Raw genomic sequence first — 21,516 nt, forward strand, 5'->3', positions numbered from 1 at the left:
ACATGCATGTTGAGTGTGTAACTGACCTGCCCAACATCAGTGTTTTTGCTATAAATTATGAAATCTAGCGTATCGCTGGAGGCCCAGAAGCATATGTAGACGTTTAAGTGATTGTTATGTTCTGTAATTTATGTTCATGGACTGCAATACTGAACCAGTCCGCTAGGGGCTGATAGAGAGATTGTATGGAGGGATGGGAAGGAGGAGAAGAGGAGTGAAGTAAAGTGAAAGGAGTTGAAAACAATGATTCCTCTCGTCTGATTTATTTCTTTTGATTACGAGTCCCAACATTACAAATTTTGGCGACGAGGATGTCTGCATCCGTGCCTATGCCTGCATGTTTTCTTCCGACGGTAGGAGAGCCTGCTATACCGTTTTCTACATGGAAGAAAATTTTCCAAAACTATTTACTTGTCATCGGAGCGCGAGGTGATGCATGGCCTGATGCTAGACTTCGTGCAGTTCTTTTACATTGTCTCGGTACGGAAGGCCAGAGACTTTTCTATACGTTGCCAAACGGAGGTACAACTTATGATGAGGCCATGGCGGCACTTGATGCTCATTTCACACCAAGAGTGAATGTTGTCGCTGCACGGCATAAATTCAGACAACGCGCGCAGCGCATTGATGAAACTGTAAGTCAATTTATAGCGGAGTTACGTCATCTGGCAGTGGATTGTCAGTTCGGAGGAATGGAGGACGAAATGTTAAGAGACCAACTGATTGAACGGGTTTTTCTGGCCGCGGTGAGAGACAGATTGTTACTTGAGTCCGAGCTTACATTGGATCGCGCTTCCGAGTTAGCGTTGCAAGTCGAATCGGCAGTACAAAATGCTACACTTCTTTCAAATACTGGTTCATCTCCTGCCCAGGTTCAGGCCATCTCGAAGACAAAGGGCAGTTTCAAAAGAGGTAAACAAAATTATGACAAAATGCCAGTACAAACTGGGAAGCCACAGAATTCAAATAAAAGACGCTGTTTTCGCTGTGGATCTAACACTCACTTGGCCAACGCACACACTTGTCCAGCTGTGTCTGCCACCTGTCATCAGTGTGGAAAGAGAGGACATTTTGCAAAGGTATGTAAATCTGCTGCTGTCAGAGAAGTGGTGGTGCCTGAACTGACTGTACTGTGTGTAAATCAGTCTCAGGACAAAATTCGTTGCCAAGTACAGTTGGAAGCACCTCAAGGAAATAAAATACCACTGGAATTGATTGTGGATACAGGATCAAGTGTGTCCATCCTTCCAGAGACCCTGTTCATGAAACACTTTGCAAATTGTGAACTGAAGGAACCTCAAGTGAGGTTAGTCACATACTCACGTGAACAATTACCAACCTTAGGCTGTTTCACTGTTTCTGTGTCACATGACGGGGTTGCAACCACAGCAAATTTCTATGTGGTCAAAACGGGTTCACCACTTTTGGGCATGGACTTAATTAAAGCCCTAAAATGTCACATTGTAGGGGATAGGATTGTTACATTATCGAGCCCCGCTGCTTCACCAGTGCTAGAAATATGTAATGCAGCAGCCAGTTCACCAGGATGTGTCAAAGGATTTGTGCACAAAGTACAGATTGATGAGTCTGTAAAACCAGTGCAGCACAAACTACGCAGACTACCACTGAGTGTACGGGAGGAGGTTTCCAAGGAAATTAATCGGTTACTGGGTGATGGAGTAATTGAAAAAATTGATGCTTCGCCATGGGTGTCACCGATTGTCGTCACTAGAAAAAAGTCGGGAGAAATTCGGGTCTGTGTGGATTTGAGAGAGCCTAATCGAGCGGTAATTACTGACTGTTTCCCACTGCCTCATATGGAGGATCTTTTCACAGAGCTCAGAGGCGCTACAGTGTTCTCCCAAATTGATTTGCAAAGCGCATACCATCAACTTCCTCTCCATGAGGAGAGTCAAAATTTGACTGCATTCATCACACACGATGGGTTATTCAAATTCACAAAGGTTCCTTTTGGGTTGGCTTCGGCGCCCTCTGCCTTTCAGAAAATGATGAAAACTGTACTTGAGGGCTTACCAGGAGTACAGAACTACTTGGATGATCTCATCGTGTATGGCCAAAACAAAGCCACTCACGACGCCAATCTACAGGCAGTGATGACTCGACTCACAGACATTGGTCTAAAACTTAATATGAAGAAGAGCAAATTCGGCCAGAGCAGAATTCGGTATCTAGGCCATGACATCTCAAAAGAGGGACTACATCCTAACCCTGACTCAGTTGAAGCCATTGCAAATGCACCTGCACCAACCGACCTACCTTCGTTACGGTCCTTTTTAGGACTTACGTCTTGGTTTAGCAAGTTCATCCCGAACTATGCAATGGTAGTAGACCCTTTGCGTGAGATACTTAGATCATCTCAGAATGGATTTACTTGGACGGAAGCAGCTGAGGCGAGTTTTCGACGGTTAAAGCAACTGTTAGTCCACAGCCCAGCCTTAGCTTTATTCGACCCTTTCTTGCCAACATTTGTGTCCACTGATGCTTCCGATTACGGCATTGGAGGTGTCATCGCTCAACGGCACCCAGATCAGACGGAGCGTCCAATAGCATTCGCTTCTCGTACATTGACGCCAGCCGAAAGAAAATACAGTACAGTTGAGAAGGAAGCATTAGCGTGTGTCTGGACAGTAGAACGTTGGAGGACTTACCTTTGGGGCAGGAAGTTTACACTGAAGACGGACCACCAAGCTTTGACCACATTGCTGGCCACCAGAGGAATGAACAGAGCAGGAATGAGAATTGCGCGCTGGTCAGCCAGACTCCTGTGTTTCAACTACAATCTGGAATACAGACCAGGTAAAACAAATTGTGTTGCTGATTGTTTGTCACGTTTACCGTTACCTGATTCAGATGCTGGTCAGGAAGAGGAATTAGGCCTTGTAGCAGAGATTTCAAAGGACCTTTCAAAAGCCATTCCTATGAAGGATCTCCTGGAAGCATGCAAATCTTGTCCAGAGTTGTCCAAGCTGCATGCCCAGATCACACAAGGCTGGCCTAAATCACAGAAACAAATGGATCCAACGATCATGGCGTACTTTCAGATCAGGCATGAGTTAGCTGTGGATGATAAGTACATCTTGAGAGGGCAGAGACTAGTGGTGCCAATTGCATTGCGCTCTAAATTAATTCACTTAGCACACGAGGGGCACCAGGGGGTGGTACGAACTAAACAACGGCTAAGAGACTTGTACTGGTGGCCTCGTATGGACTATGAAGTGCATTCGTCCATTGCTTCTTGTTCCGCCTGTCAGTCCTGTGACAAAACCGCCCGGACGTGTCCAGCTCCATTGCAGCCAGTGGACCTGCCAGATGGTCCATTTCAGAAAGTCGCAATAGATATTGTGGGACCTTTTGAGAGAGCCACACAGGATTGTCGGTTTGCTATTACAATGGTGGATTATTATAGTAAGTGGCCGGAGGTTGCATTTACCTCAAATGTTACAACCAACACTGTTACAAAGTTTCTAGCATCTGTGTTTGCGAGAGAAGGTAACCCACTCACATTAGTCAGTGATAATGGTCCTCAATTTGTTTCTTCGGCATTCGCTGATTTCTTGACTGAAAGAGGAATAAAACACATTCGTAGCAGTGTTTACTGGCCCCAAGCGAATGGTGCTGTGGAGAGATGGAATCGTGTTTTAAAGAACTGCATCCAAGTAGTTGAAATGCAACAACTTCCATGGAAGCAAGCAGTCACAGATTTCCTCCTGAACTACAGGGCTACACCGCACGCGACCACAGGCGTATCACCTTTTGAGCTGTTAAGAGGGAGGAAGATGCGTACAAAGCTGAACACTCTACCAACCACAGCAGCTCAGGATGAGAAAGGAACAATGGGCATACGTGACCACGTACAGCGGGTTCAGCAAAAGATGAAATTGTACACTGATAAGAAACGTGGAGCAAAACCACCACCCTTCAAGTGTGGAGATCGGGTACGTGTAAGAAAACCTATGCATGTACCGAAGGCTGGAAGGAAATTCACTGTTCCAATGTTAGTGAATAAGAAATTGGGACCGAGCACTTATGTCTTGAGTGATGGGAAGAAATGGAATGCGGCTCACTTGTCTCTGGTTCCAGAAACCACTCAGATGACATTAGAGAATGCTCAGGTTAATCCAGGAACAGAGAATGTGGTGTATGAGCCAGTTAAGAGCACACGGGCTAGACAGCCTCCAGTATGGTTAAAGGACTATGCTACAGAGTAAAGGGCAATTGAAAGGAAAAGTAAATGAAAGAACACTAGAGTTGTAGTAGGGAAGTAACAGAAAATATATGGTGAATGTGTTCGTATGTTTATTCATATGTTGGTTAACTGATAGTTTAAGATACAGAAGTAAATTTATAGTTATAGACAGAGTTCATAAGTGGATGTAAACTGGGTTGAATAACTCCACTTGTTAAGAGTCTTTCCTAAAGAAAGAGGGGAATGTTATGTTCTGTAATTTATGTTCATGGACTGCAATACTGAACCAGTCCGCTAGGGGCTGATAGAGAGATTGTATGGAGGGATGGGAAGGAGGAGAAGAGGAGTGAAGTAAAGTGAAAGGAGTTGAAAACAATGATTCCTCTCGTCTGATTTATTTCTTTTGATTACGAGTCCCAACATTACAGTGATATTGCTCCCAACAGTACCATACACCAGCCTTCCATTACTGCAGTAGAGCGACAGACCATGATGGATGGGAGGAATTATCTAGGCCATTACGTTATGCCATCTACTCCTTTTGCCCCACTTGGTCTACCATGTACAACTTTGAACTCATGCTCCAGACGTGCTGTCTCATGAAACTACCCATCATGCAAAGGGAAAACTCACGCTCGTCGACACACATTTCTTTCTCATGCTCTTTCTGCTCTTTGCTTTCTCACACTCTTAATTGCACCATCGTTATTCCATTAGATGCTTGTTGTTTACAAAAGACGTCCTCGCCAAAAAAAGGGTTGTGTGTGGAATCAATAAAGAAATGGAAAAATGGAAATCATCTGTTATTAAATGCGCACACTTAACAGAATAATAAAAGCCATTTGGTTGAAAGTGTATTAAGATCTCCGAATTCTGCCTTAGATGGCCTCTGTTTGTGAAGCAAAAAGTTGTGAGTTTGTAATAAACATAAGACATTTCTAATGCTATTTCTGAGCAAAATACCAGTCAGTAATCCATAATATTGCTTTTTACAGTGAAACAGCCATCTTGTCTGAATCAGGAGAGAAATATGCACAGATCAAGTCCTGTTTACAAGCAGTGTACAAGTATGTCTGTGCATTTGTTTGTAAGAGGACAACAGGGGATGGGCTTTATCATTGGAGGAAGCGTTATTATTGATTATTTTGTCCTAAAGTGACGGTTTAAAGTTTAAACATTTTAATGTTTGATTTGTTTTACAAAAAACCAGCTTTTCTCTTTCCAATACATTAACTGATGGACTTGAGATGTGTGGATTACTTGTGGATTATTGTGATGTATTTATCAGCTGTTTGGACTCTCATTCTGACGGCACCCATTCACCGCAGAGGAACCTTTGATGAGCAAGTGACGTAATGCTAAATTTCTCCAAATCTGTTAAAAAAACGTACCTACATCTTGGATGACTTGAGGGTGAGACAACTTTTGGCAAATTAAAACTATTCCTTTAAAACGTATCTGGCTTGATTAGAATGTGTAATATGCTGATTATGGTTAGCGTGCCATGTTTATGTTTATGATGGTTGGAATATAGTAGACACGTGTTCGTTTTGAATGTGGGTTAATGTGTTTAGGTCAAAAACTGTTTACAATAATGAACTTTACAATCTTGTATGCTAGAGCCAACTGGAATTTTATGCTCCGTGATTATTATTCTTGGTCTCAATCTATATAGATCCATATTTCTGAGTATACAGCTGTGGAGGTCGTATAATCTACACTCGAGACGGGCCAAATAAACTGTAAACAGTGGTCCAATTATTCACTAAGCCAGTTGGAGAGAAACAGTGATTAGGTGAAACATACGCTCGCTCCTTTTTATGGGAACTGCACTGCCTTTGATTACAGCAAACACATCCACAGAAAGTGGAAACTCATTTCCCTGTGTAAAGTGATTTTGACTCAACAGAGGTACTCAGTTAACCTCTGCTGCAGTCGGGGAGGCAGTGCTTGACTTGTGTGCTGATTCTGTGGATGGCAGTTTCACCGGTTCATCGCGGGCAATCAACTGACTTTCACGTGATGATTTTTCCATATAGCATGTACAGTAGATGATGATTGAGCAGTATGTGAATGAAAATGAAGTGCTTCATACACAATATATTGGTATTATACATACACTTGAGTAATAAAAATACATATATGTATTGATATTGTGGCTTCTTTTTTGCATGCAGGACAGTGTGACGATGAGTATATGATGAAATCAAAAAGATCCAAAAGTTCAGTCTTGAATACGGTAAGGGAATCCTCCAAAATAAGTTCAATATGACACCATGTGACATTTCTGATGGTGGAGATTAAAAGCCGCTTTGGTCACTGAACTATAAATCACATTAAATCCAGTTTAAAAGTATATAATGTTTCATGCAAAATGCACGTACCTCGAATGACCAAAAGCTAGAAATCCAATTCTTCAGCACATTTCGATTCTTTACGCTCTCCCCAAAAAGGCCTCATTCTCCTCTCTGTGCATACTTAGCTGTATTTCAGATGCTTTTAAAGTAAAAACATAAGACTGGACTGCCCCGAAGGCACCAAAATGCCAATGGGTTCCATGACACCCCTGTTTCTCATTTTGGATAAATACAGCCATTCGGGACATATGGTTCACGTTTGAGGAGCACATGTTTCAAGACTTGGTGAAGCAAATGCCCCACCGGAGATATCCAAAACAATAGTTTTTCCAGATAGGCCTGTGTTTCCAATGTGCTGAGGAGCAAATGATGTGCTGTTTTGGGAATACTCATCTATTGATGCAAAGCAGGGAGACTTTGAGGGAGTTTAAGATGATTTTGAAGCCTTGAGGCAGTAGATTTGTGATTTGACATGTGAAGTTCTTTTTAGAGCCTCAGTTGGTGTTTTTTTATTTTTATTTTTTCACCAGTCATAGAAAATACCCAGAAAAACATACAGAATTTATGTCAGCAGGTGATGGATTTCTTAAGCACACCAGGTATTAGTTGGGCTTTGGTTCTCGGCCTACATTGTACTTTTGACCCCTTTGAAATAACACCAGATAATGCTTGTAGTCTTAAGATTATGAAAATGGCCTTGATGCTTAGGTGTGGTTCTGATTTGGGCTTCTTGAGGATTGATTTCAGTTTTTGTTTTTGTCTCGGCTGATGGATACAGTAGATCCTGTAAAGATGGCTTATTGAGTATAATGCACTCTTGGTTTAAGACTCGGCAGTTCTGTATCAGTCTTAAACCAGACATTTGAACTTTACCATAATATCTGGTGCATACTGTAGCCTTTTCTGGACGGGAAGTGTCAAATTTGACAACAATGACAATGTTCAACCTTCAAGTTTTAATGACTTATAGGGGAGTGTGAATTAAATGAATCATACAGCAAGATTTTTTGATGATTTTGAAATAATTTTTATTAACAGTTTACTTGAAGCCTGTGTGTATAATGCATTATAAAGGTAGTTTTAGTGCATTAATTATGCCTTGTAATGCACCTTATAATTAGAGTTGTTCCGATTCCGATACTAGTATCGGAAATATCTCCGATACCACAACAAATTCTGGCATCGGCGAGTACATGAACCCATATACCGATCCGATACCATTTTCTTAAAAAAGACCTAGTTATGACCGCAAGCTTTGCCTAACCGCTGCACGGTTCTTCTTCGCTGCTCAAAATGCATTGAAAACACAGGAAGTTGTGCTGTGTTGCCACAAGCAACCCCTGTTTAGAGCAGCGAAGAAGAAATGAAAACGCGTTAGCAGCCCTTATCTATATATGACTGGATCACTCATCACATTCTAAACTGCCAAAAGACAGTGAAGCCGCTACTATATTATAGATCAGTGGTTAGCAGTATGTCTCTGTAGTACCGGTAGTTACAGACTCTCGAGTATATTCAGTACCGGCAACTGCGTTCAGTCGCTTCCGTGTAAGTCAAAGCGCAGGGCTCCAGACAGTAGCCGAATATATACTAGTGTCTGTGAATATTAAACTGCAAAATACAATTTAAATATTACTCCCGCAAAATCTACATCTCTGTGGGTGACTGGCACAGATGCGCGAGAGCTCGCTGTTTTGTAGTCTCTGCTGTGTGTCATGAGGACACGAACGCATAAACCGTCACTTCATGAGAATTTACCGTTTCATTTGAGAATACTGTCATATCATAAACACAGACACTCAAAGATCTTCATGGCAGCCCATTAAAATAAATGTTTGGTTTACATGAGTAAATTGACAATATATAAAGCTACTGTTGTAGCCTACAGTAATAATAATACATCTCTATAATAATAATAATTATGCCTAGATGGTTGCTTGTTTTTTACTTGTTTTTTACTTGTTAGAGATTATCTGATTAATAGATCTTTTTTTATATTCCTAGACTTATTTGTTGCAGTTTTTTTATACAGTTATATTGTAAAACTTAAATACCTTTTTTAGTTTGCGGTGTTAGATTTTTGGCTGCATTTGAAGTTCTTTTTTGCATAAGAAAATAAATAATACTGTCAAATTCATGTTAGATAATAAAAATACTGTAATAAATACAGTAGTTCACCATGTATTTGTTCATGTTTTATTGAGGGATCTGTCTGAAGCACACCATAAAAAATTCTAGCAATTTACACAGGGCTAGTAGTATATACAGCTGTATATACAGATATACACCCAGGTATCGGATCAGTACTCGGTATCGCCCGATACCCCTAGCCCAGGTATCGGAATCGGTATCGGGAAGAGAAAAAGGGTATCGGAACATCTCTACTTATAATCCATTGTACAGTCTCATGAATAATTGGAACCACAGTAACATTATAACACTTATCAATTCATTGTTACACTATGCATTTTAAATTTGGTTTTAATTATCTGTGACAAGATATAATGCATTACAATGCACATTATGAAGAATTATATTGCAATATACCCTTTAAATACCTTTAATAAGTTTCTTATGCTCACCAAAGATGCATGTTTTTGATTAAAAAAAAAAATTGCTACACTTTTTAGATTTTTTTTTCAACTTTAATACATGAAAAAAATTACTATATTCACATGCAAATTGAAAAACACCAGCAAATAAAAAAAACATCTTCATCAGTTTGACAACATAAGTGTTGCAAATCCTCACAACACATGCATATAACGAAACGCGCTGCAAAATCTCACAACACATGCATATAGCGAAACGCGCTGCAAAATCTCACAACACATGCATATAACGAAACGCGCTGCAAAATCTCACAACACATGCATATGTAGCAGAAATGAGTCGAACCAGACAAATCAAAGAGTCTATCAGAGCTGTGTGCATTGAAACGAGAGCCGAATTCCACAGGAAGTCATAAATCAGTTCTAGTGCCACAAGAACCAAGCAAGATAACCAACCAACCAACTTGTTCACACAACAGCTTTCAACATTAACACCAATAGAACAATTATTGACAATTTTAATTTGAAGAAGAGATTGTCAAATTTATTGTTCGTGATTGGAATGCAACGCTGGACATCACATGTAAACCCAGGAGATCAAGTTAAATACTTGCATTGACTTCCCCCCAGCCAGTGAAACCAGACTGAAATTCCTAAGGGGGAAGGGCTTTAAACCTTTGTCTTCACAGAAAAGTCCCTTTGCCAGAGAATGGCAAAGAAACTGCTTTTATATATTATATATGGACCAGAATGAACTCAAAAAGACTTGTAAATGAATCGTTCCATTGCTTAACTCCATATTCATTTATGTGTAACCCACACATTTGACTATCATGTATAATCACTTATTGTGTATGTCTTTTGATAACTATAGGATACATAGTCATGTCTAGTATTGACATAATAAAATTTTCTTGCTTGATATTGTCCTGACAATCATTTATTTGTAAAATATATCATAATTGTGTTATAGGAATCATGTCCAAAATTAGATCCTGTGAGGCAAGAACCACATGCTTGGTAAGATAAACAAATGATTTATGACCCCAGACCCAAGACCATATCTGATTGGTCAAGGCAACATTTGAGGGGTGGCCAACAAGGAAGTTTAAATACTATGGACACGATGTAATTTCGCTTTTAGTCTGCTTTTAGTTCCAGCCTTGCTCGTGCTATCAGTCATGCTATTAGTCATGCCTGCTCTTAGCTTTTAGCTTGTAGCTTTGCTACCTAGCTTTAGCTTGTAGCATCTAGCCATGCGGTTAGTCAACATTTTGAGCGCGGTTCCAGCGTGCCTGCCTGCTGCTGCTATGCCACAATGAGAAGGAACACAACCTAGTCTCGTCAAACTTTATTTCTTTTCTTTTCCGTTTGAGAGTTTCGTGTTCTGAGTTAAGTTTTGTAACGTCGAGTCTCCGACGTCTGACCTCGGATGCCCGTTCAACTTCGACCAGCGCACACGACTCTGCACTTTCAGCCAATGCCCAACAACCACGGGCTTCCCAAGACGTCACTTCACTACTGAACTTCCAGCCAATCAGCGACACCGGGATACCCCTTTCAACTGGAGTCCCTTTCACAGCAAACGAAGGCAACGTATTCCCAGATATTTGTTGTGCTGGTGTATCTAATATAATTTTAACCCCATTGAGGAACTCAATGCGAGCGCTAATTATGTGATTGATGGTTGTTCATGTCTATGCAATTTAACGTATTGCTGTTAACTTGGGATTCCATATTTCCATTCTCTTAAACTCATCTTTTCCTAACTTTCGACCTTCCTGCAACTTGTGTGAATGTGTGTGTGCGTTTATGTGTTAGATTAGTTTATATGTCTTAGATTTATCTAATAAAGCCTTATTCATATTGAAAAGAGAAGTATCTTGTGTTTTGTGCTTACAAGTTAATGTCTTAAACTGCCGATCTTGTTACTGTGCTAATTGATAGTGTTTTCACTATAGTTTGGATATTAATATCCAGCACAGATTTGATGTTAAACGGCTCATTCACTGAACCGCAGGCGCGTCTCCGTGAACAGCCGTGAAACAGTGATTCTTTACAAATTAACAAATGCGCTTCAAATAGCACTGACCACAATGGAAATGTTTCAAGGAGACCCCAAAAAGTGTCGGACCCGAATTGGATTTGTTTATCGTGCAGTGGCTACTGGTCAGTGGAGTTGTTGATGAACTGAAAGGTGAGTTGTTGTTTTTTTAAACACCCTGATTGCATGATTTCTTTATCTTTTGGATATTATTGGCTAACTTTAATATAATCAGCTAAATATAATTTCAAGGTTAATGAAAATAAATCTGCAATGCTTCATTAATTGTTTCTTAATGTGCATGTGTTGTGAGGATTTGCAGTGCGTTTCATTATATGCATGTTGTGAGGATTTGCAGCGTTTCTTAATGTGTATGTGTTGTGAGGATTTGCAGTGCGTTTCATTATATGCATGTTGTGAGGATTTGCAGGGCGTTTCGTTATATGCATGCTGTGATGATTTGCAGCGTTTCTTAATGTGTATGTGTTGTGAGGATTTGCAACACTTGTGTTGTCAAACTGATGAAGATGTTTTCTTCATTTGCTGGTGTTTTCTTACATTGCACTGTGTTGAGCTCTCTCGTCCACCGTAAGATATGCTACAGTACATATATACACTATTTCGCCATTATATGAAACTGTTTTATCCAAAATGATTTACAGTTATTTCAGGTTCATTCTGCTTGGTTTCTTGCTAAAGGCCTCAATGAAGATTGTTCATGAATCAACCCACCTTGCAGGGTTTGAACCCACAACCTTTCATTTATCAGCCTGGACTTTTCAACTCTGGCTCAAATCAAACTATATTTTAAAGCCATTTCTGCTCCATCTGCTGCACCCAATGACTAAAGTAATGCATTGGTAAGACAAACAGACAGCTTCCTGCTATTGGTTGAGCCAATGGGTCATCTGGGTGGCAAGAGAAATATTTCACATTAAAAAATGTCACACTTCGGCTTAAAAGATTTCATGCCATGAACCTTGCAACACAAACTAAGAAGTTTGTCTTCAAACTGGAGCTGTTTCTGTACTTGCCAATGCCCGCCACACTCCCTTCTCATAATTCACAATGTAAGTTTAGAGTAGCTGGACCACAACATGTGCCTGAGGGTTGTTCTGGCCCCTCAGACTCCAGGGGTGCACAGAAATTGGATGACCAACGAGGAGGTCTTTTCTTGTTAGCGAGATTTATTGTTTTTTTCCGCTGAGTAAATGAATCAACAAACATGGCATTTCCTCCTGTGCGCAGTGGACTAAGATGAACCCTGTAGAGTATTGTTTTAAATTTTGTTCACTGCTCGGATTCCTGGGTCACCAGCTCGGGAGAATATTGAGATTTTAATTTGGCTTTGGAAACTTATGAGGCAACTAGTGAGGCAAACACTTTTGGAGTGGTTCAGTTCTTCAAGCAGGTAAAGTCTCTGACAGTTCTGGTAACTTATCAAATTATTTTGAACATAAAAACAAAGCCTCCTATTTTGAGATTCATAATTATGTATATTCTTAAATGTACAAAAATATTACAACCAGAGTTAGCACTGCCTTTTGCCAATCTATTATATATTTTGCATCAGTGCTTCTTGCAGCATATTCATACTCTCATTGTCAGAAAATGTAGCTGATTTATTTTTTTACAATTACATTAGCAAATAGATTCATATTCATCAGCATCATAAATGAAACATTTTTCTAAATATCCTCTTTTGTGTTCTGCAGAATAAAGGAAGTCGGGTTTGGAATGTTTGGAAATAAGGAAATCTAAATTTAAAGCGATACTTAACCCAAAAATGAAAATTACCCTGTGATGTACTCACCCTCAAGCCATCCTAGGTGTATATGACTTTCTTTTTCGAGTTATATTTAAAATGTTCTGGTTTTTCCAAGCTTTATAATGGCAGTGAATGTGGGTCCAAAAAATGTGTCTCCATCCATCATAAAAAGCGTTCCTCATGCCCCCGGTGGGTTAATACAGGCCTTCAGAAGCAAAGCGATGCATTTGTGTATGAAAAAAATATTTATTTATTTACATATTTAAAACTTTATAAACCGTAAACTTTATGAACCTTTTTTTTTTTTTTTTTGCTAACACATGAGAGTTTCATTCTAGCGGATAATGTCGGACGTAGATGTAGTGTAAGCTCTGGTGAGAATATGCTGGTCTTAAGAGAAACAACTATTGTTTAAAGCAAAGGAAAACCAGTCTCCTCTCCTCTGACATTTTTCTTTACAAATCCTTGTTTTGTGCTTCTAATTTGTGTCTAGTGTTTTATTTAGTTCTCTCTCTTGCACTTACCTGTTTACAACTTAGGACTACGGACTCGTGAAAAGGCGTACAACACTAAACAAAGTTCCGGGTAAAAAAACGCCCCTCAGAAAGTCCCTGCTGGCGAGATGGTACTTTTTCAAAGTTCCAGAACTTTTGGGGGTGGGACTTGGGCGCCAAACTTCCTGATTGGTTGAGTTCACTCAGCATTGTGATTTCAACCATCGTTTATTCGGATCATTTTCAAAATATTACTGTTATTGTGTCATGAAATGTAATTTTAAAAGTATTTCAGGCGAGTTGTTTAAAACTCAAATCGTTGGTTTATTTATAAAGATAGTGTTCATTTAAATATACGTTTCGCTGATCTCAGAGATGGTGAGCTCCACGCAATCAGCGAGAGCTCAGTCCTCATGTATCCGCAAAGAGCAGCTCCACCTCAGCTAGAACTTCTGATGTGTGCCGCTGGCTCTGATGTCTCTTTAGTGGTTAAACATAAAATATAATTCATTTTGGGTAAATCTAACAGGTTATCTTTGGTCTGTATTAAATTTATCTATATGTAAAAATGAAAATAAAAAGAGGCCATTGATATAATATTTTGTTTCAGTGTTATGGCTGTATGTACACACATCTCTGAACTAAGTACATTTCTGCAGCTGTTATTATGTTTAAATGAAAAACAAAAGGAGGCAGTGGTATTTTTCGTATTCTTTTTCGTTTTATTGTAAATAAACAGTGAGAAAAATTGCAGTAGTCAAGGAAATATGTGCGTCTTGTTTGACAGTCAGAAACATTTATCTTACATAACAGAACAAAATCAGCTCTTCGAAAATGAAACGTATTGCATATTTGAGAGGTTTGTGTTTGAAAAAAGAAATCCCTGTGGACCTGACCTGACGCTGATCTGCATAATCAACAGAAGAATAAAGCAATCTCCGCGTTGTATCTTGATGAATTTCCACACAGAGGTACGCAAAATATAGGGAGGATGTTTCCCCATGTTTTTGATATACCACTATCGGCTGTTAAATTTGAAAATCATTAATTATATACATCTAGCCAAGTTTGGTATGTAAGTTTCCCTTACAATCAATGCGAGCGTCGCAAGATCAGAAATAAGTATGCACACACTCGCGTCGCTGAAGCTCACCGGCGCCATCTTGTGCACCTAGCCCATTGTTCCTGGTAATTTTGGTGTGAACGCGGCATAGGTATGTTATTAAGTGTTTGTTTGTTTTTGTAAGAACAAAGCATTTTCCCTCCTACTTTCCATCCTGCATAAGTCAGTTTGATCATACTTGGTAATACAAGAGGCCCAGTTTCTACATGCCAGCCAGGGAAGGGGATAAACACGATCGATTTCACGAGGCCAGTGTAGCTTCAACATGCTCATACACATGAGGTCAGCGTAATCAGCCCACCCTCGCTGTCTCCGTTAACTCTTCTCTGCCTTTCTGTCAGTGGACTAGACTCAGAGGCTCGGGTATGATAGATGGCTCCTTGCTGACTATGAAAAAACTCTCTCTGCTCTGACAGGTGCAAACTAATATTATTCCTCTTCGCTCTCTAACTGATACCTGTGCCACATGTGGGTTGCTCCTGTGTCACAGCAATGGCTCTTTTAGCTCAGGTCTCCTCCTGGATCAAAGGCCCTTACTGTAAACCTGCTAAAGACAGCCAGAGGGAAGACGGTAATGTGAGAATGTGTTAATGGCAGAGATAGAGGAGTAAGCGATGGGACACCAGCCAGACTCAGCATTGCTGAGGAGATCAAAACTGTCAGAGACCGATATAAAACTACCAGTGTTTACACTTCAAGTAAGCCAATTTGTATGCTTATTTCCCTTAAAATTGTTCTCTTTGCATGTTAAATGGAGATGGGAGAAAAATCTGCAATCAGTATGGTTCACATTCTTGAAAGATGATTGTACTTTACTCACATGAAAAGCTTGCTCTTTGTTTCCGGGCTTTGGCAGTTCATGTGGGGATCTTTCTTTCTGCTACAGAATATTTAACTTCAAATTAAATTAAGCGAAGCACATAGTTTGTTCTGTCTAGAGGAGTGTACTGCAATCAGTTTGGTAACTCAGATGTCTCCACACCCCACTAGTTTGGGAAATAAACATCATTGCCCAACCTTTCAAAATGTCTGGCAAATATTCATCCCTACACTCCGATTACTTCACTAGTTCTTTTACGTCAATATATGGGTGTTTCTGGCTCTTCGGGGTGCTGAAGTCTTAGTCAGAGTTGCCAAATGTCCAGCCCATATGTAAAAAAAAAAAACATGCAATCAAGAGTGATCACTCAGAGAAACTGATCATAGCCATAAGTCATTTCATGTACAGTAATAGGATAATGATTGTTGATGATATTCAGAGATGCATGAAATGAAAGCACAGAAGTTGTTTCATAAAATAAAATAAAAATAAGATTTTCGTTAAAATGATAATTCAATGATTGTAATTAAAACAAACTGATAATGCAAATATGTTTTTTAAAAAAAATAACACCGCAAGATATTATCGATGAACTAAAAAGTTGTGGGTTTTTCTTCAACGCCACCATGAAGTAGTAGTTCACCCAAAAATGAAAATTTGCTGAACATTTACTCACCCTCAGGCCATCCAAGATATTGATGAGTTTGTTTCTTCAATTGGATCAGGTTTAGAGAAATGTAGCATTACATCACTTGCTCACCACTGGATCCTCTGCAGTGAATGGGTGCCATCAGAATGAGAGTCCAAACAGCTGATATAAACATCACAATAATCCACCAGTAATCCAGTCCATCAATTGACATATTTTGAAGGGAAAAGCTTTGTTTTTGTAATAAACAAATCTCAATCTCAAAAACATCACAATAATCCTCAAATAATCCAGACGACTTCAGTCCAGCTATTCACTTCCTGTAAAGTGAAACACTGCCTGTCTGTAAGAAGTAAATCCACCACTAAGACATTTTAACCTTAAACCATTGATTATGTATAGATATGCACAGATCAAGCAGCAATTACAAGAAAAAAGGGGATGGACTTTTTTCCACCATAGAGGAAGGATTTTTATGTATTGTGGATTCCGCTTTTCTCTTCACATGACTTCAATTGATGGCCTGGAGTCATGTGGATTACTTGTGGATTATTGTGATGCTTTTTATCAGCTGTTTGGACTCTCATTCCGACGGCACCCATTCACTGCAAATGATTTATAAGTGATGCAGAGCAAGTGAAGAAAATGTACATTTTTAGGTTAACTAGTCCTTGAATATACAGTACACCCCCCCCCCCCCATTTAAATTGATCATTTAAATTAAAATCTTAGTATATTTAGTTTACATTTTCTCAGTGTAAACTGATTAAATCGAATATAACATGACAAAAAAATTTAATATAAAATATATTTTTTTCAAATAAACTGTAAAAAAAAATAAATAAAATAAACTGTTGAAATGATCACCAAATGGCATTTTACTACATGCTTAATACCTCACTCTGTTTGACATATTGGTCATAGACATGAGATCATTCAGCCCTGACTTCCACATCCGTGGTGTTACGCTGAGAATTCGAACCATCTACCCTCCAGTTAGTGGTTATGAGGGTTTAACCACAGAGCCACAGAGTGACTGAAGCATCCTGTGAGAAAACCAACTGCTCTGTCACTATCTGTCATGGAAACTCCCATTCCTGTAGGTCTAAGAAGCCAAAATGTGTTTAGTTCTGCTCTTTTAATTGTCTGAGAGCTGGCCAAATCAGATAATGTTTTGGAATCAGACGGGATTTTTGGGTGTTTGAGTGTTTGAGTGTTTTGGGTTGAAAATGGTTGTATGAGGTTATGGTTGATGAATGGCAGTGTGCAAAGGGTTTCCTGTGGCTGTAGAATGAGGGTGGGTCGTGGGTCTAGCGTGAGTTTAAAGAAGGTCTAATGAAGGTTAAGGTTCAATGCATGAACAATAATAGTGTGAGGAAAGATTTAAGATGTATTTTTGGCATCTCAGCTGTTGTGGTAGAACGTTCTGTTCAGTGTTGGCTCTTTATAATGAAATACCCAAGGACTGGATTTAGGAACAGGACAACACACACAAGAAAAAGCACACAACTTTTCAACTGCCCTGAATGAAAGTAGGGACCAAAAAATGTTACATTTCACAAGTAATCGCAATTAATTTCACGTTATCATGAAATTAAACGTTTTTTTTATTTATTAAATTTTTAGTAAAACCTTAATTGACATATAATGTATTATAAAGGTCATCATAATGTAAATTGTGAAGCATTATATCTTTTATAAATAACTGTAACCAATGTTAAAATGCATTTTAAAGGTGTAACAATGAACAGTTAAATATTAAGTCATCTTTGTAATTACAATTGCTAACAAGATCATACAGTAAATACAAAGGGAACTACATACATGATTAGTGTATTAAAATTCTTATATATGTTAGTATGTTTACTGCAAATAATTTTTTATTATTATTATTTTGTGTATGCATAAGCAAAAAATAAATAAAATAAAATTCAGTATGCACTGATAGGTTGCATATTTTGTTAAGCTTACAAATGCACTACGTACTAATTTTTGGCCCTTTAAAATTCTAAATGATTTCAGATTTCAGCTTTGTTTATTTTTCTTACTTGTATGATTAGGCCAGTTTTTTCTTTCTCCCCCTGAATACACTCAATTTCACAAGCAGTTACAAAAACAGTTGCATGATAAATATGTACTTAAAATCCATCATGTCTGACAGCTCTCTTTTTTGGCGAACCAATTTAACAACCTAAGTTAGAAGCATAATTAATGTTTGTGATTTCACCACAGACTCTTAGCCATTGTTGTGCAAAAGACCTAGCATCTTGTGAAAATAAAGTTGGGAATAAGTAGCATTTATGAGAAGTTTTGCTGCTCTAGATCTGTCTGCTGACATCTGTAGTCATAATGTACATGCAATGCTCCTCATTGGATAATTGATCATCTCGGTTCCTCTCCATGAATCTGTCAGTGTAAACATGGTCTTGTGATATTCAGGAACATCTTGTACAAGACTGCCAGTGGTGATCAAAACAAGCAGAGGCAAAGCACGGCGGTCTCATCAACACAATTCAGCTGCGCAAACAACAAAATGGATATTTCAGTGACAATTGGAGGCTTTTGGAGACCATTAGATGAAGTCATGCCACATGTAAGATCAAACAGTCCAGACTCTATCACAAATTGTACATGGTAGCATTGAAGCTGTTTCTCTGTAGGCAACATTTCTATCTTCACTTTATAAGGTAATGATGGGAGATTTGACCTGTGAATCAGTTATTTTGAACAGTTCGTTTGAATTATCTGCTTTGAAAATGATTCAACACTTCTTTCAAGTTGATTTCATCACATGACATCCTGGCATTGCATATTAAATGCTCCATTAAAGCTATATATAGATGCATTGTGCTGTTATTATGACTTTTATTATGAATGTTTATGGTATTTGCATGTATATAATTTGCATTTACATCAAACAAAACAAAAATTCATTGTTCATTGTTTTTGTTTTTTTTGGAAAACTTGATTGTTATCATGTTGATGAATCTGTAAACTTGTTTTGGTACATTGCATTTGTAACATTTCTGCGATTTTTCATTCAAGAAAGTTTCAGTGAGTTTCTTTACTTTGTTCTATAAATGTTATTTCAAAGTTCTAAACAAAACATTCCCACACTGAATTGCTGTTGCTGTTGGTTATTGCTGTAGATATAGATTATTGCTGCTGCTGCTGCTAGCAAGTACAGGAACTTTCTACTGCCAATGCATATGGCAATACAGTGCTGTGAGTATTTAAGACATACTGCTGTTGCACATATACTATATAAATTAACCTGTAGCAGAGCTACACAGGTGGAGCTGGGGAAGGTGGAGGGCTTCAGAGAAACTTAAAGTGCACTGCAAGTATTTCAAGTGAAAGCTAGCCAGCCATATAAATTCAAGACAGTTAGCTCATTGGCTGCATATGCAGCATGAACCAATCAGCTTATGCCAAGTCATTTAACTCTCTGAATATCATTAGTTACATTAACACCCCGTCAGCCTGCGCCAACTAGAGTTTCATGGCTGAACTATATATTTATATAATCAAGACCAAAATGAGCTTAAAATTTGATATAAAAATCTTTTGAATGTTCCCAGAAATTTTGCAAATAATGTCTTCATAACTCTAATATAATTTATTTTTATTGCATTTGCATATATCAGAATATAATTTACATTTAAACAACACAGAAATTATTTTTGCTTTTTTTATTGTTGAAATTTTGTTTGCATGCTGTTAACAGTCATGTTTTAATCAATTTGAAGCTGTATTTGTAACATTTCTGCTATTTGTATATTTAAGTAACTTTCTTCAACTAATGATCTTTAAATGTTTTCGCAACGTTGTGACATGAAAAAAATCATGACAAAAATTATCTAAAAAAAATAAAAAAATAAATAAATAAAAAAAGTTTAAAACGTATGCAGAATTGGTTTTATTGCATTTGCATGCATCTGAAAAGCAAACAATCTTTGATATCATTGCATGCTATTTATAAAAAATAGATGCATGTTGATAAAACTGCCATTCAGTCATGGTGAAATGATTAAAAAAAAAAAGAAAAGTTTTGAATGTTCCTTGAAAATATATCTGAATTAAACACTAAACATAAAATTGATTTACATTTGCCAAACAATTTCTTCTATTTGTCCACTGAGGTAACTTTGGCTAGTGTTCTGTAAAGGCTACTTAAAGTTCTAAAACAAGTGTTCTCACACAAAGTAAATAAAATGTATGCACAATCAAGCAAAATAAATCTTAATTTTAAAGCATTCAAATGCATTTAAAAGAATGTTAAACGTTCCCAGAACTTTTGCAAATAACAATTTCATAACCTAATGAAAACATTCTTACTACAACAAAATTGTTAACTGTGATCATACATCAAAGTATTTGCCTTTCTTGAAAAAGTCCTGGAAAATGCTCCTGCTTTCCTGGAAATCATGAATCATATTGTGAACATGAAAGCTGTAATCACTGTATGGGTGCTTGAGGCAGACAGCAGTGCTGTGTGTGGTGAGGATGTCACCGTGTGTGTGTGTGTGTGTGTGTGTGTGATGATGTTTTACAATTAGAATGAGCTGGAGTCTTCTGCTCAGTCACCATGTGGAAATGTTTTAGTGAACAAGGTATCAAAGTGTGACACCTGCAAGACATTATGGCAGAGTTTTGCACTGATGAGTGAGGGAGTATGTTTTGGTTGATGAAGGAGGATTGCGAAGTGTACATTGATGTGTTTTTGTCCATATAGAATGTCCAACTATTATAAAGTCCACACCTGTGGTAAATTACACATATGTACAGCACACACCCATGACAGATACAATTTAAGATCACCAGAAAAATAAAGCAACCCATACAAAGTGTTGGTGAGACGTACAGCTGCACTGAACAGTGTAAATAAAACTATTGCTATGGAAACACTAATTTCAGCTCACTCCCGAGTGTCCATGACAGCTCTTCCCGTCTAAATGTAAATGTCTGGAAGAGGGCTGTCAGAACAGGGTTTACCATGAGGACTGAGATGGTAGTATGCATAAGCTCTCACCTTAGGAAATGACATAATTATTTATGTAAAGTAAAGGAAGGAAACCAAGTTTCTCATTTACTGCTGTTAAAAAACATGTAAATATCTGACAAATGACACATTCAGTATAAACATATTTAGCTAAGAAAGTAACCAAAAAAGTGGCCCCCAAAATATTTGGCCACTTAAGTCACATTTAGAAATGTTTAAATGTTATTTCATTAAATATCAGACTAAGTGGCAAGTGTTCTTCTCTGAACGGACTTCACATTTTTGCATTGATTTTTATCCAACTGGTGTCAATGTCCTTTTTGGTGGATGTATGAAGTCAGTTGACCTCACGTTCACGCAGGTGTCAGAGCAGGTGCAGTCCATCACATTATGTTCCACTTAAAGTTTGACAACTAAAGTGACCAAATCTGAACAGAATATCTACTGTTTTAACATTTTATGACATAACAAGCAGCTTTTTGTGCAGCGTTTTGTTGAAA

The 21,516-nt window shown here is 38.3% G+C and overlaps 1 long non-coding RNA gene across 1 annotated transcript in view; it reads left to right on the forward strand.

Moving 5' to 3' along the window:
- Positions 1-18,812, forward strand: part of LOC113121076 (uncharacterized) — a 63,800-nt gene extending 44,988 nt beyond the window's left edge. The window contains exons 3-4 of the long non-coding RNA XR_003294667.1: positions 6,385-6,446; positions 18,454-18,812. This is a non-coding gene — a long non-coding RNA (uncharacterized LOC113121076). The remainder of the gene's footprint in view (positions 1-6,384; positions 6,447-18,453) is intronic.
- The last annotated feature ends 2,704 nt before the right edge of the window (positions 18,813-21,516 follow it).

Source organism: Carassius auratus, chromosome 20 (assembly GCF_003368295.1).
Source record: "Carassius auratus strain Wakin chromosome 20, ASM336829v1, whole genome shotgun sequence".
Classification (NCBI taxonomy): domain Eukaryota; kingdom Metazoa; phylum Chordata; class Actinopteri; order Cypriniformes; family Cyprinidae; genus Carassius; species Carassius auratus.